The 11,470-nt window shown below is 54.4% G+C and overlaps 1 protein-coding gene across 6 annotated transcripts in view; it reads left to right on the top strand.

Annotated features, from left to right (window-relative positions):
• The first annotated feature begins 3,670 nt into the window (after positions 1–3,670).
• The window catches only part of ADD1 (adducin 1), a 79,784-nt gene continuing 71,984 nt past the window's right edge, over positions 3,671–11,470 (top strand). For 5 of the 6 annotated variants that reach the window (XM_090267152.1, XM_090267151.1, XM_090267150.1 and 2 more), the window contains exon 1: positions 3,671–3,762. The gene's annotated coding sequence lies outside the window, so the exon portion shown is untranslated. Of the gene's footprint in view, positions 3,763–5,610; positions 5,657–11,470 lie in introns of all 6 variants that reach the window. The other variant, XM_090267149.1, reaches the window with a different exon arrangement.

Genomic DNA, 11,470 nt, shown 5'->3' with positions numbered 1-11,470 from the left:
CATGTCAGGCAGCTGGTCAGCTGATGTGGGAGGCCGCGCCCCTGAGACGCTGTGGGCTGCAGTGGGGACGATGGCCACCTGCTTCCAGGAACCCAGTGCAGCGCTGTCTGCAGACGTTTCCTGTGAAGTCTGTGGCTGCAGCTTTCCTTCCTGTAAGTTTTTAAAATGGGGACTTGGATCAGAGCAGCAGTTCCCAGCCAGTGCCTGGGGTCCTCTGCACTGGTGATAGGAAGCAGGACTTAGGACACTGTGGCTTTTGGCTGACATGTGGTCACTTCAGAGACAGTTCAGTGGGTGAAACATTTGAAGACCTCTGATCTGGAAGGTTTACAGGTTCTGGGGCCCAGAACCACGTCATAGGTATTTCTATGAGGCCTGTAGCTTGCCCAAGGCCCACAGCAGGTCCCTGTACGACCTTCCTCCTCCAGGCCCTGGGCCCGCCTCTTTGTGAACTGCCCCTGGGCTCAGGGCCTCAGCTGGAAGTGTGTGTGCGTTGGGGGTGGCAGATGGGGTCCCAGGCATGGTCCTCCAGCAGGAAGCGGGGGCCCTCCTGAGGCCTGCCATGGATGTTCTGTTCCTCGTTCAGTGTTGGAGGGTGCAGGCCACTCTGAGCACTCCTGCTCGAGGAGCTGAGCTGGATGCCTGACATAGTTCGCTTGGAGGAGCAGCTGCTGTTAGTTCCGTCTTACAGGTGAGGAGCTGAGGCCGAGGCCTGGGTTCTCGTCCCAGCTCTGCCACTCACCCTGGCCCCTGCCTGGCTCTCCACCATCCCACATGGCCTCTGATTGTTACTGTCTGGCGTCTGGTCAGTCTGCCTTCCAGCTGAGGGGCACAGCTCCGGGAGGGAGGCCAAACTGACTTCTCTATCTTTGGGGATAAACCAACAGAAAGCCGCAGACCTGCCCTACGGGCTCCCTGCTCCCGCTTCTTATGGATAGGGGAGCCGAGGCTCAGAGAGGACTCACTGGCTTGCCCAGATCATCGTGTGTTCAGAGATGCAGTCCATCCCTGGGCCTGAGAAAAGAGCCTCAGACGTTTTGGGAAGCTTCTCCCAGCCAAGGACAGACGTGGTTTGACTTTTGCAGTTGATCAGAAATAGTGCAATGGAAGTCTATACCTTCTGTTATTAGAGATTTTTTTAATTGTAAGAAGAGATATTTTTAGAACCAAAAGAGGTCTCAAAAATAAGTTTGCAGTTGCTCCCTGACCCCACCCCTACTCGGGCTCACATTGCATGGATGCCCCCTGCTGGTCCAAGGCCGTGCTTCCCGCACCCCAGGCAAGATGGGTGGCTCCGACAAGGTCCCAGGGAAGGAGACCTGGGGTCTGTGGCCAAGGGGCTTCTTGCCCATGGCCACAGGTGTTGGTCTCTGGAGGGGCTAGACCTAGAGGCTACAAGGCCATGCAGGGAACAAGGGGTGGAGCGGGAACTTGAACCAAATCTGTGTCTCTGGAGCAGGGGCAGTGAAGGGAGGGCCACAGCCTCGGTCTCCGGCTGTGACCCAGCAGCATGGACCCCGTGAGGGTGCCTCCCACACACTTTCAGCTGTCTCTGTGGGTCCTGCCCCTCTGTCCAGAAAAGACTGCCTGATGGGGGTTCAAGGACTGCCTGTGTCACAGGGAGTGCCTGAGACCATAGGTATTGAGATAGACATCTGTGTGACAGTGGCAGGTGACATGGGGCTGGACCACCCACCTCTGCACCCACATGAATCCCGTCCTGGATCTACCACTTCCAGATTACGCTGTGTCTGCCAGACCACATACATGACGGCAGTTCTGGGCTCAGTCACTTTTCCTGTCCCATAGGAACATTCCATCTGTGCCGGAGCCCGGCGGCAAGCCAGAGCAACTTTCTGAGTCCCCGGGGCCTGTGCATTCATAGTCTTCATCATATTTGAAAAGAAAACTTCAGCCATTATATCTTCAAGTAGCAAATCTGTCTTCCTCCCTACCCCACCTCCCTGTTCAGGGGCTCCGGTCACACAGGTCAGGCCTCTGGAAGTTGCCCTAAGCCCCCAGCTTTGCTCCTCCTCTTCCAGGCTCTTCCCTCTCTTCGCGTCATTTCCTTTCTTTCCTGTAGCTTCTAGTTCACTGTTTCTTCTTGTGCGGCTAGTCTGTCGTTCATCCCATCCACTGTATTTTTCACCTTGTTCTTTTAAAATGTGTTTAAAATTTTTTAGCCCTGGTTGGCATGTGGCTCCATGGCTCGGTCGCTGGGCTGTGAACTGAAAGGTCACCGGTTCAATTCCAGGTCAGGGCACAGGCCTGGGCTGTGCGGGCCAGGTCCCTGGTTGGAGGTGTTTGTTGGAGGCAACTGACCCATGTTTCTCTCCCTCTCTAGAAATGAACAAATAAAATCCTCAAAAATATTTTCAGCTACAGTTCACATACAGTGTCACGTTACTTTCAGGCGTACAACATACTGATCAGACATTAACGAAAGGTCCGAAGGGATCACACTGAGAAGCCCACCCTCTGACACCATGCAGTTATTACAACATTATGGACTACATTCCCTGGCTGTACTTGCACCTCCGTGAGGATCTGGGCTTTTTCGTATCTTCTGTCTCTCCTTCACGTGCTCGGTTGTCTTCTGCGCCCCTTCCTACCCGCAGCTCGCCCCCACCGACACCCCTGCTGGGCCGGGCCTTGTTGCTGGGTGCCAGGGAAACGTGAACGAGACGGGGTCGTGGGGTCGCGTCCGGAAGACGTGCAGAACCAGAGGTCACTGTTGCCCGTAGACAACGCCTTCGAGCCTCTGGGGGTAAAGCTGGAGGTCCCGCGGAGCGGAGCCCTGGGTCCTGCCCTGCCCGTCCACGGCCCGGCGCTGGGCCTCAGCTTTCCACGGGTGTCAAGGGAACAAGGAAACTGCCCTCCCGGGCCTGTGGGGGCTCAGATGGCACAGAGCTGGGGAAGGCGCCGGTCTGGTCTCCAGGCTCATGGCAGCTGGTCCGGCCTGGCCAATTCGCGGGCCGGGAGGTGACCGGGGCTCGCTCATCCGGCGGCAGCCGCCCCGCCTGTGCAGCCTTATCAGGGTCCCCAGGCCCCGCCGTGCTGGCCGCACCCGGGCGCTCCGCCCGCGGACGCGCCCTCCCGCTGGGGCTTTGGACCAAGACCGGCACGGGGCCGAGCGTTCGGGGCGGGGGTTCGTCTGCGGGAGGAGTGGGCGAGGCGGGCAGGGAGAGGTCTGGCCCCGGCCCTAGCAAACGGGACCGTCTGGGAGGCCCAGCTGCGCATCCCGCGAACCCGGCCGGCAGAAGGCCTCCACCACAGTCTGCCTGCAGCGACGACCGAGCGGACGCGGCTCGGGGTGCGCGGGCCTCCTTCGGCAACGGGGCGCGTGGGACAGCGCCCTCCGCCCGCACGCGGCGTAGCCGATCCGTGGGTGTCGGCGGGGAGGGCGGGGCCGTGCCGAGCCGGGTCTCCGCGCGCCGCGGCGGAAGCCCCGCCCCTCGCCGCCCAGGCCCCGCCCCACCAGGCAGCCAGTCGTCGAGCGCGTTGCTTGGCGGTGCGGCGCGGGAAGGGCCAATGGGGTGGCGCGTTGTTGGGATGCAGCGCCGCAGGCCGCACCCAACTCGAGGGGCCCGGCCGCGCTGAGGGCGGAGGGGGCGGAGGGGGCGGAGAGGCGGGGCGGGCGGCGGTCTGGGTGAGCCGGGCGACAGGGGGCGGAGCCGGAGCCCGAGCTGGAGCTGCAGGCGACGGGCGGCGGCTGCATTCGGACTTGAGACTCCCGCGCGCTGCCCGCGTTCCGTCCGTGAGGTGAGGCCCGCGCGCAGGGGCGGCGGCGGGGCACGGGCTTCCGGGCAGGGCCGCGGCGCCTGCAGCCTGCCGGGCGGGCGGGGGCGCTGGCGCAGCCGCGGGGGCCGCCCTGGGAGGGGTCCCGCCCGTGGGCCGTGGGCCGTGGGCCTTGCTGGCTCCTGTGGGGGCGCCCGGGTCCTCGTGGGGGGCCGCGGGCCGCGCGGGGAGGCGGCGGGACCCGCGAGGGGGCGGCGACCGCCCTTGGTGCTCAGAGGCAGACGGTCGCGGCCTCCGCGTCCTGCCGGGCGGCCCCGGTCTTTCCAACGACGGCTCCCGCGGACGGGAGAGGCCGGCGCTGCCCGCGGCCTTCGCCCCCTGCCCTCCCGCTTCCTTCTGCGGTTCCGGGGGGCGTCAGGGCCGCCGTTTCCGCCCCTGCGACGCCCGGGGAAGACGCCGGCGACCGGCGTCCCCTTCGTGCCCTCCGCCCGGCGGCGGGGGCGGTGTGCGCTGTGGCCGCGTCCCCGGGCCCGAGCGCGCGGCCGGCGGCGGGAGCAGGCGGGCCCGTTCCCGCGGAGAGACCCCGTGTGTTCGCTTCTGCGTGCGGAAGCGTCGGGCACCCGCGGCGGCGGGGACGAAGCCGGCGGCCCGAGGGTCCCCTCCGCCGCGGGTGCGGGCTGCCGTCGGCGCGGCCGGGCGCCCCTTGGTGTCCTGCCTCCGCCGCCTCTGTCCGCGGGAGACCCGGGCAGCGGGCTGCTTTCCGAGGGGGCGGGGGTCTTGGCAGTCGGCGCCGCTTTTCGTGGTTTCGGGGGGGGGTTGCTGTCCGGCCGCCCCGGGGGGTTCGGGGGGCTCGCGGGGCGCCGCAACCCCCGTGGACCCCAGCACGGGGCCGTTTTCTTCCCGAGGTGCGACTCTACGTGCCCTTGGCCTCAGCCGACCCCCGAGGCTGGCTCGGCGCTGCCGCGCGTCCCCGGCCGAAGCGCTCGGGCCGCGGCCCTCGACGACGACGGGTGTCCGTGCTTTCGGGGGCCGCTGCATCGAACGAGCCCCGCTGGGCCCGGCGCCTAACGCGGACACTGCCTCGGCCGTCTCAGTTGTCTCAGGTCGGCGGCTGCTTCTGTGTGATCCTCGGCGGCGTGAGCCTGTCTGGGTCGCGTGTTCGCTCCGGTGTGCGCTCGGCCCCGCGTGCGAGCGCGGCCTCCTCCGCGGCCCATCCGCGCTTCCGCAGAGGGAGCGTCTTGCTGCTTCTCCTTCCTTTCTCGTTCCTTTTGCAGTGGAGGAGCCGTCCGTGGGAGTGTCCCGTAGGGGTTCGGGCGGCGCGTCTGCCCACGGCCCCGGCTGCGTCCTGCCCTGGCGGCCGTGAAGGAGGAGGCGGGGAGCGCGGCGGGGCTTCCCATGAGTGTCTCGGGGTTCTTCGGGGAACTGCCCGAAGTGGGGTCGCTGGGCCAGAAGGCGGGCCTGCGCCCAGTGTTTGGGGAGACGCCACACGGTGCCCCCGGCTGCTGCTCCGGCCTGCGCTCCCGCAGCGGCGCGGGCTCGTCCGTGCGAGCCGAGGCCTCGCGGGGCTTCTAGTTCTCAGCTCTGCTCATCGGTGGCGCGGGGCGTATTTTCATCTGTCTGCGGGCCGTCTGCATGTTTGCTGTTTTGGAGGACTTTCTATTCAGGTCCCTTGCCCATGTTTTAATTGTTTTTGTTTGTTTGTTTTTTGGTGTAGAGATTTCTAAGTTCTTTATAAATTTTGGATATTAACCCCTTATGAGATACATGGGTGAATATGGTCTCCCATTCAGTGGGTTGTCTTTTTCTTTTGTTGGTGGTTTCTGACAGCTGATTTTTTAAATTATATTTTTAAAAGGCTTTATTTATTTTCAGAGAGAGGAGAAAGGTGGAAGAAAGGGAGAGAAACATCAACGTGCAGGTAAACATGGATTGGCTGCCTCTCGCCTGCCCCTCAGCTGGGAACCTGGCGGGCAACCCAGGCCTGTGCCCTGACTGGGAACCGAACCGGCGACCCTTTGGTTCACAGGCTGGCAATCAGTCCACTGACCACTCCAGCCAGGGCCCAACAGTTCATTTTAAAAACACATTTTTATTACAGGAAACTTAAGAGTTTAAGTTGACTATTTACTTTTACATGATTAATTTGTCTCTTACACATAGAGAATATTACTGATTATAAGACCCTCTGTACCCTCCTCCAGCATCAGCAGCTATAAATCATAGCGAATGTCGCTGTGTCTGCAGCCTGAAACCCAGCTGTCATTTCATTTTAACTTAAATATTTCCGTATGTATATCCCCATACATCTTTTTAAAAAGATGAACACAAATACCACTATCACAAAATTCCTTATTACCTTCAACTATCCATACACTTAAAATCTTGGTGTCCCAATTTTTTTTTTAACAGTTTGAATCGGGATCCAAGTGCTGCTCATACATTGTGACTTGTTTTAGTCTATAGGTGCCCCCTCTATCTTTTGTTATCTCTGGTGATTTATTGCTGAAACTTAAGGTGGAGCTTCCTCCAGCATCCTAGGTTTGGTTGGAATATACTCTGTCCAGCAGAGGCTTCATGACCACGGCGGAACAAATTTACCCAGGACATTTCATTATGTCTGGGGGAAGGAAGGTGGCTGCTTTCTCTAGGGAAGAACAGCAATCAAACCTCCATCCCTCATGGCTTTTATTGAGGAGGATACACACAGGAGATACAAGGTCAAGATTCCTGAATCATCAATAGCTTTTAGGCGTTTGGATTACAGTTGACAGTAACAGATCACATGTACCAGTACAGGGGGCACAGTGACAAGTCTGTGTCAGGGTCTGTCAAACATCTTGACGCCACACTGGCATTAGGTGCAAGGTTTCATGCATTCTTTGCTAGAGATTGTTTATGTTACATTAAAGATAAGGAAAGCAGAGCAAGTTCTAAAGCATAATAAGCATTCTTTAAATCCAATTCCCACGGAAACCCTCGAGTGGTCTTTGGTTATGTTCCACATGCAGCCGTTGTTGAGACTTAAAGACAAGCACGGCCGGAATGCCGGCGGCAGGTCATGCTCGGCCAGGGCTACAATTCCCTAAACCACGAGGAGTTCCCTACAGAAACTTGGTTTGTCCTGTGGAGTTACACACATCCTGGATTTTATTCTGCATTGTGGTTGAACTCCACAGAGTTTACTGTAAATTTAATCTAGTTACATCTAAAGGTGTACTCAGATTCAGGGATGATTTGTTTCTGATAAGTAGACTTCATAGGGGAGTAGGCAGATAGGGATTAATAGTTTTGTTGTTAGCAGCCCTGGATGCTCAAGCTTAGAGTCATTACTTCATGAGGCATCAAAAATGTGGATATTTTAATTCTCTAACTTCATTTATTAGCTGAAATGTTTATGTAAAGAGACATTTCCCCTCCATAATTTTGTTATCTTAAATTATAGCTCTTTAGGAAAGGCGGGATAAATAGTTAATTTTTTCCCATTATTTACTAGTTTTCAAAATAATGAGTTGGTATCCTCCAGAAGTGAGGGGGGTGTGTGTGTTTGTGTGTGTTTGTGAACTCATGGATATAAGCTTATTTGATACGGTTCACTCCATTGTAGATATTATCCTTATTGATTCTCAGATTATCCCTTCTGTGTCCAATAGGAATCTGTTCAAATCAGCTCCTAAATCCTTTTTTTTTTTTAAATTTAAAAAATTTGTTATTTTTTAATAATGGTCCCTAAATCCTTTAGACACGACTCTGATAGTTTCTGAGTGCTCTTCCTTCTGGTTTGGCGGACTGCACCGGGCTCAGCTTGTACACTGTGTGTCCCAGCCCTGAAGTCGTCCCTTTCTCCAAATGAAAATCGGATTTAGCAGCCAGTCTGGGCCTTGGGGTCAGCTGTTCATTCCTGCTGAGTGGAGTTTCTTGGTCTTTGCAGACCAGTTGTAAAGCAAGAAGACAGAGTTCTATTTAACCGTCTTGATCTTTTACCTGCATCTCTTTTTCTTCTAAGACAAACATCTTGGTTCTAATTAGCCAGTGTTTTATCCCGCTCTGTACACGTCTCAGTCTGAGGAGGATAATACACCACCACCCCAACTAAGAAAGACTGTAAGGATTTTTTTGCGTACTTATTAGGGATATGTGGTTGCGTTTCTGTGTTTAAGGTCACTTAGAATTGTTTTGCCCTGGTTTTTGCCACACTACTGGTTCTTCTGTTTTTTATTTTGCTTTCAGTATTTAGGGATTGCTTTTTTAAAACTTAATTTTGTTTTATAATTATGTAAAATATGAGAAGGCTTTTAAAAGCAAACTTATATAACAAGGTATATTGAAAGAAGTCTTGCCTCTTTATGTTCCGTCCCTACCTGCCACCACCAATCTGCTCTGTATCCATGAGTTCAGTTTTTGTTCGTTTTTCTGTTTTAAGATTCCACATATCAGTGAGATCATACCGTATTTGCCTGTCTTGGGCTTATTTGTCTTAGCATAATGCCTTTAAGCTTCATCCATGTTGCAAATGGCAGCATTCCTTTTCCTGGCTGAAGAGTATATTCTGTTGTGTATCCGCACCACCTTTTCTTCACCCACCTCCATCAGTGGACCCCTAGGGCTCTTCCCTGTTTGGGCGCTGGTAAATGATGCTGCAGTGAGCATGCGGGTGCGTGGATCATTTGGAGTTAGTGTTTTTGCTTTCTTTGGATAAATACCCAGAAGTGGAATTGCTGGGTCACGTGGTAATTGTATGTTTAAAACGTCAGGTAACCACCACACCGTTTTCCACAGCGGCTGTGCCATTTTGCATTTCCACCAAGAGAGCACAGGGGTTCCAGTTTCTTCATGTCCTCGCTAGGACTTGTTTTCTGTTTTGGAGAGTAGCCGCCGTGGCCATCCCAGTGGGTGTGAGGTGGCACCTCGTACTTTTGATTTGCATTTCATGAACCCCAGATGCCTCTTGCATTAACATTTGGCCTCTGTGCCGTGTGCAGTATAGACACACGCCTCCTTCCTTCTTCCTGTTGCCTTGTACTTTATTCAAGAAGATAGGAATGAACACGCAACGTGAAAGTCTTGTCTGTTCGGGCACTTTTCTTATTCCAGAATTTGGTGAGAATTCTTGGGTACATTTTAAGTTATCAGAGCGGAAGGAGCTACTTCACGGGGCTGTGATGTCACACTTCAGAACCGCTACGGAGAAGTCTAGGCCTTCTCTGTCACGTGTGCGCTGACAGCTACAGGGCCTAAAGGCTTCGGCGCTACCTTCTCCTTTTTCTCACTGGCTGCCGTTTCAGCCCCTCTCCTGCAGGATACAGTTTTGGGTTGCTTTCAGAAATGCTATTTTTGAGAGACGATCATCTGATTTATACTGACACCAAGTTTGTTACTATTAATCAGATTGTTAGCATCTCATTTTAGTACTCTTTCTGTTATTATTTATTGCTCTGTCTCTCATTATCTAAATATTTACTGACCTGAGTGTTTAAGCTTTAAAGTCCAAAATGTTAGACCTGTGGATTCTGAGTGTGTGAGAAACAGCCGATAGCTGTTGCCATTGATGCTGTCTTGCTAACATCAGTGTTGTCCTTTCTACCTTCAGAATACACCCTGAGTCAGTCCTGATAGTCCATCCCCCCTTACACTGAAGGGTCCCAGCAGCCGCGGGATCCCCCTTGGACTAGCACAGTGGCCTCAGCTGGGCTCCCCGAGTCCTTTTCTTCCACCCGTGCTCTGTCTGTCAGCTGGGGTGATTACCATAGAACTAGATTAGCTCGTGTTCTGCTAAAACCCTTCAAAGACTGATGGAGTGGCTGCCTCTAGGGAACTGTGTGGCCGTTGGACAGGAGTGGGCGGGAGCCTTACCTTTCCCGTATAACTTGATATACCTTTCAAATGTTGATTCATGTAACTGGATTATGTACTCAGAATAAAATAAGTACTTTTACAAACAAACCACAGAAACCCCAGTGACGTCCCATTATACTTAGAACAAAACCCAAACTTCTGACCGTGATTTCCAGTCTCACTTTCTCCCATTTCCCGTCTTGCTCATTTGTGCTGTGTCCACAGTGGTCTGTCTGGAACCCGGCCCTTCTGCATAGAATGAACCCTTTTACACTGTTCTGCGTGGCCAGCTCCTTCTCCTCTCAGGCCTCCACTCAAATGTCCCTTAAAGAGAGAGGCCTCCCTAACTGCCTTCTTAGAGTAGGTTTTCCTTCTTGTTCCCTAACTCAGGTACTTCTTATGTTCCTCAATTTTCATGACCTATTTATCTGTCGATTCCTGTTTTCTCTCCCACAAGAGCGATACTCCGCAAAGGCAGAGACTGCGCTTGTCCTCTGTTGAAGTTGGCCCTCTGTGTTCTTGCTAGAATGAGTCGTGTGACTAGATGGTGCCACTGCCCTGCGGAGAGCTTTTCAGTGATTCTTCTCGGCACACGGACCCTGAGCTCCTGGGCCAGGCTTTCTGGCTTTGGCCCCATGTCTCCAGTTTTATCTCTTGCAACCTCTTGGTTTTGCTTCCCACTGTGTTCTGAGCACGTAACCTGGCACACAGTAGGTTCCCAATACATATTTATGGAATGAGTACATTACGTAAAAGCAGTCTTTTTAAGCCTTTGTGAAATTGTCATACTCTTGGGAAAGTGATAACACATACGGTCATAAACCTTCAAGGAAGGCTACGTAAAGGGGGTAGAATTCACACTTATCTTTGAAAGCTGGGTACAGAGGGTAAAGCAGAATGCAAGGGCACCCAACCCCGCAGCTCCCTCGGCACGGACGTAAGAACCGACTCAGAGGCGGATTGGCTGAGTGTCTCAGAGGAGCTCACTGACCACTCTCTTCTCAGTCAGGGTTTTTGTTGGGTTAGCTACATGCGCAAACGCACGGGGTGAGTACGCAGGCCTCCCCGAACGGTCGGGAGTAACAACAAAGGAAAGCGTGAGTCAGCACAGGGAGACGGAGCAGGACTGGGAGGCGCCAGGGCGTATGGTAGGAGTCCAGAAGCCTCTTTCTCCTTAAACATTTTGTTTTCACGCTCCGCTGATAAGAGTTTGGGGCTGCACAGAGCATGCAGGCTTCATCAGCTTCAAGGGGTGCATTGCACTGCTATTCTACTTCTAACCCCGCCGGGGTGTGGGACCGGCAGCATGGAATGTGGGGTGCGATTGCAGCCGGTTAGGGTTACGGGCCCGTGCTTTGGTCCCGGCCCCACACCGCGGCGATGGTCCTCTGTCCTGCACCCACCCGCCTCCCACCGCAGAAATGAAAGGGTTTTTTTGCAGTCACGTGTTATGGCAGGGGCTTAAACACTCATATGCAGGGGGTCTACCTGGCCTTGCCGAGCTGCAGCCTGGGGCCGGGTGATTGCGGGCTCCTGTCGTAGGGCTTTGCTCCTAGACCAGTGGTCCCACGTCTGACCCGGGTTGCAGTGGACCCGGGACCACCATTCTCTGAAGGTGGGGTCACTGTCCACAGAGGTGCTTGTGGCATGGTTAAGTGCCTTGGCACTTCCTTTTAAGATTTGCCCCTCTCTCTAAGTAATTGTTAACAAGTAGGGGTGTGCTTTTAATTGGCAACTACAGTCTCTCAAGTTCAGTTTATAAATTTGAATTTTCCTCTTTTTAATAATGTGCTATGTGCTAGGCATTGTGCTTTTATGTAATTCTTTCATTTAACTCTTACAACAATCCTATTAAGTAGATACTAGTATCTTTTTCTTAAGTATCATCTTTCAGATTAAA

The sequence above is a fragment of the Furipterus horrens genome, unplaced genomic scaffold, assembly GCF_987537825.1.
Source record: "Furipterus horrens unplaced genomic scaffold, mFurHor1.1.pri manual_scaffold_2, whole genome shotgun sequence".
Taxonomy (NCBI): domain Eukaryota; kingdom Metazoa; phylum Chordata; class Mammalia; order Chiroptera; family Furipteridae; genus Furipterus; species Furipterus horrens.
Note: the sequence above shows the minus strand (reverse complement) of the source record. Positions and strands in the feature narration are given on the sequence as shown.